A 4597-nucleotide genomic window follows, 5' to 3' on the forward strand; every position below is an offset into this window, starting at 1 on the left:
AATAAATAAATAAATTTAAAAAAAATAAAATAAAATTTGTTTTCACCCACTGATATGAAAAGTTAATTTTTTTCCCAGTCAAAGACATAGGAAAAGCAAGACCTGTTTTTCACAACTGGAAAGTCATTGGTATTTCTAACTCCTGTTACCTCCACTCAAGCATTCACTGACAACATATATTTCTTTGATTGCATATGAAAATCTTTAAGTTAAATCATATAGAGTATGGTGGTTATGAATTTTAGAACCACTCATAAACTATGTGGAGTTAACAGAGTGAAAGTTACACCTCAGTATACACTCTTATGCCCTAATTTATAGAGCAGATATTACAATAACTATGTATTACAACATCTTAATTTTAAAATTTCATTAAAAATAGTTAATAAAAGATGTTAAACCAGGAGCAGTACACAATGGTGGAATATGGAAACCAAAAAAATTTTCAGCAATTTGGGTAAGTGAATATGTAGTATATTCTAAGCATAGCCACATCTGGAATAGGTTTTCAACATTTGCATTAGTTAAACTGCTAATAGAGCCTGACAGTGTTCCTGGCTTTCTTTCTAAGCATTTATTGAGACCCAGCTGACTAGAATAAATTTTCACCATCCTCAACTTTGAAACATTTTATAAACCATGATTTGCCGAAGTCAACAAGGATGCTGTCTTATTATTCAGTTCACAATGTTTTCCACTGTAGCAACAACACTTATTCCTTATTAATTCAATATATGCCAGTTCGATGTCTTCATTTCTACTATGGGATTGATCTAGAGCAGGGTTCTCAATGTTCCTAATGCTGTGAACCTTTAGTAGAGTACCTCTTGTTGTGGTGATACCAACCATAAAATTATTTTGCTACTACTTAATAACTATAATTTTGCTACTATATGAATTGTAATTTAAATAACTGATATGTAAAATCTCTGGTATATGACCCCACAAGTGTTCTGAACAGGTTGAAAATAAATGATTTGCGGTGTCTTGATTTCTTCCTCAAATTATCTCTATTTATCTAAGCAAACAAAGCAATAATAGCTGCATTAGTTAGACTCTTCATTTCTCTGATGGGTACCTGAAAGAGTTTCAAGGAAGAAAGGATTATTTTGGCTCATGGTCAGCTCCCTTCATGGTTTGAGTGTGAGGTTGCACAGGACATCACAATGGCAAAGATGTGGTAGAGCAGAGGCATTCACTACATGGCAACCAGGAAGCAAACAAAAATTGCAAGAACGGGCTAGGGAAAAGATGTAGTGCTCATTAGTATGTCATCATGACAGTCTTTAACCTAGAGACCCGCCCTCACACATCTATGACCGTCCAGTAGTTCATTAGCATTTTCATCCAATGAACTAAATCACAGGTTTTGTCAGTTCTCATATTATCTGGTCATCTTTGGAATTATATCAGTGAGTTCCACTAATCTCACAGACCTTATTTTGCCTAAATAAGTTGACAGTCAATATTAAATATCACAATGTTATTTTTATAGTTTATAAATATAAAATAATAACTACCTTCTTTTCATTTGTTATGTTGATTATTTGAATATTTATTTACTTTATTATTTATTAATTTATTGTAGCAGTATCAGTCAATGATTCATATAATTTGTCCTTTACGTAAGATGAAATGAAAAAATTAGACAAATTTATTGATGATATTGAGCATTCAACCCTAACTTTAATGATGCATACTTTTGTTACTTACATGTCTGTATTGAGATAAATGAGATTTTCCCTTCTAATGAAATTCACAAGTAAATCAGTATTTTCTTTTATATTTAAATTTTTAAAAATGTAGTTATGTAAATGTTGCTAAGTTATGCCTAGAGCAAAAAGTTACATTGGAGAATTTGAAAGAAGAAAAGAGAAAGTGAAAATGATTTAATTAGATTGTATTTCCAAAAGATTTCTTAAATTAAAATAATACTACACCAAATTTCCCTTCTTTCTTCTTTTCAGACCTTTCCCTTCACGCCTCTTCCTTCTCAAATAGATAGCCAGATAGCTTCTTTCTCTCTCTCTCTCTCTCTCTCTCTCTCTCTCTCTCTCTCTCTCTCTCACACACACACACACACACACACACACACATCACAAATTTAGAGATACAGCATGCTGAGTGTCTTTATGTGTGTGTATGTATATGGTTTCAGGGATGATGACTGCTTTGGATGACCACTAAGTGGTTTTATCCCAGGAAGAGGCTAATCCTCCCTCCAAGCAGTTATTAGTTGCCAATAGTTCTTTGTCTAGGGATGTGACCTGTGATAAATTTCCCCATTCTACATTATCATGTCTATGGATATTGCTAATGTTCTGGAGATGTTTAATTATGCATTTTTAAGACAAAGAGTTTCACGGCAGGTTCTTTGGTATTCAGACACCTACAATCGTTCTTCCTCTTCTTCTGTGATAATTGTTGATTCTGTGATGTAGATGGATCCACTCAGACTGTGCTCTCCCTGGCCGTTTGATCTTGCATTGTGTCCATTTGTCATTTTCTATGATGAGCTCCATTTGCAATAGAGAGAAGCTTCTCTGATAATGGAAGGTGTATATTATTATCTGTTGATATGGAATACAATTTAGAATGTAGTTTGGGATTATACTAGGCTAGCAAAGTGGCAGTAATAGATTCCTCACTATTATTGAAAAGTTAGTTAGGTTTCTATTACCCATCAAGATTTTTCTTTCATGAGTGGGCTTTGGGTTCAATTTAGAAAACTGTTGGTTACCTTAAAGTACCACCTTTTCCATAATTACAGATGTCTTGCGTTTTTGGTCATTTTTCATGGTTCATAGGAAAAGCTAAACAAGATTATTAATTGTTTCTCTCACTTGGCTGCTTGCACAGTGTTTCCTGCTACCATGAAAGCTGTAACACGAAAATGATGCTTTCAATTTAGATGCGCTCTCATTATTTGTTCCAATGTCCTAAGTTATCTTCAGAAACAAGAACTTTTCTTCAGCCTCTTATAGACAACAAGGAGCAGCAGCATTTCTAGTAATAGGAGTGGCGGGCTGCTTCCCGCCACCCAGCTAGCTTTACCCGAAATAATTACACGGACACTGTATTCTTTTAATCACTGCTTGGCCCATTTCTATCTAGCCTCTTTTAGGCTAACTCTCGCACCTGGACTAGCCCATCTCTAATAATCTGCTGTAGCCCACAAGGTGGCTTACCAGGGAGATTCTAGCCTATGTCCATCCTGGGTCGGAGCTTCATCATGTATGTCTCAGAGAGCAGAGCTCTTGTGTCCGCCCTGGAGATGGGAGCATGGCATCTCTCTGAGGCGTCTGACCCTGAGAGGAGAGCTATCGAATCAGAGCTCACTTCCTCTTCCTCCCAGCATTCTGTTCTGTTTACTCCACCCACCTATGTTCTAAGCTATGAGCCCAAGCAGTTTGTTTATTACTTAACCAATGAAATCAACAGATTGATATATGACACTCCCATATCAAGCCTTAACCTATGTTGTTTGGGGAGTTTCTATACTATTACAATAAGGATCAAATGTGGCCTTATTAAGTAATGTAATTAAACTTATGTGTTAAAGGGTTGTAAGTACTCATTTGTTAGTAGATTTTCCACTTTTTATATAACAGTGGGAATAGTTAGAAATAGAAGATGACATTTATTTTACATCAAAAAGAAAAAAGAAAAGCTCCTTTGTGCATGTTGCATGCTTTCTTAAACACTGATTTTTTTTTGGTTTGTTTCTGAATTTACATAAAAAGCACATACCAGAAAAAGACTTGTGGTTTTTGTCTTATTCTAAACCTTGATAGGTATATTTTATTCATTGATGAAACTAAATTTGCTTGTAGAGTTACAATCACTCTCTTCTATCTCTCCTGAAAACATCTCTTAAGGTTAAAATTTGGAATTTGACTTAAGTTTGAAGAGAAAATGGTTATATTTGTGTATCTTAGCTCACTAACTATGGATAATAAAGTAAAAAAGAGAATAGGTTAAATAGGATAGTAAATTAGTCCACTAGAAGGATGGAGTAGGATGGGGGAAAGGGACATATAGAGAGATTAGTTCAGGTAGTTTTCTTTGTATAGCTCATAAATGCATTCAGTGTCCTGAGTCTCCTCAAGCTCTCTCCAATACAACGGTCTGCCCTTTGTTTGTGGGTTGCCATTCTTTTTTATGTTTATGTGACTTCTGTTTGTTAATGGGACACATCATCTGTGCCTCTTGCTCTTGGGGCTTCTGCCGTCAAATTTCTTTGAAGAATCATTCTCCTTTATCAGGCCAGGGCCATTTCTCGGTGTTGAAATTCTGTCCTTTATGGGCAAAAGGCTTAATTTTAATGCCAATTCGAAACCAATCCCAACATACTCTCATCCTTTTCCATCCTTGGTGGTTCTGGATCTGCTACAGCCACTGATGTGAGCCACACTTATCTTTCATGCTCATATTCTTCCACTTTTGATGAATTCCTCCTCCTGTGAATCTCATCTCACTCTTTGATACTGTTTTATTTAATGTCATTCTTTTGTCTTTGCTAACCTTTCATACTACTTTTCTCTCTTATACTTCTTTCATATTCAATATCAGGTTATTTTTAGCTGACTTTTTTTTT

This window comes from Microtus ochrogaster, chromosome 2 (assembly GCF_000317375.1).
Source record: "Microtus ochrogaster isolate Prairie Vole_2 chromosome 2, MicOch1.0, whole genome shotgun sequence".
NCBI lineage: Eukaryota > Metazoa > Chordata > Mammalia > Rodentia > Cricetidae > Microtus > Microtus ochrogaster.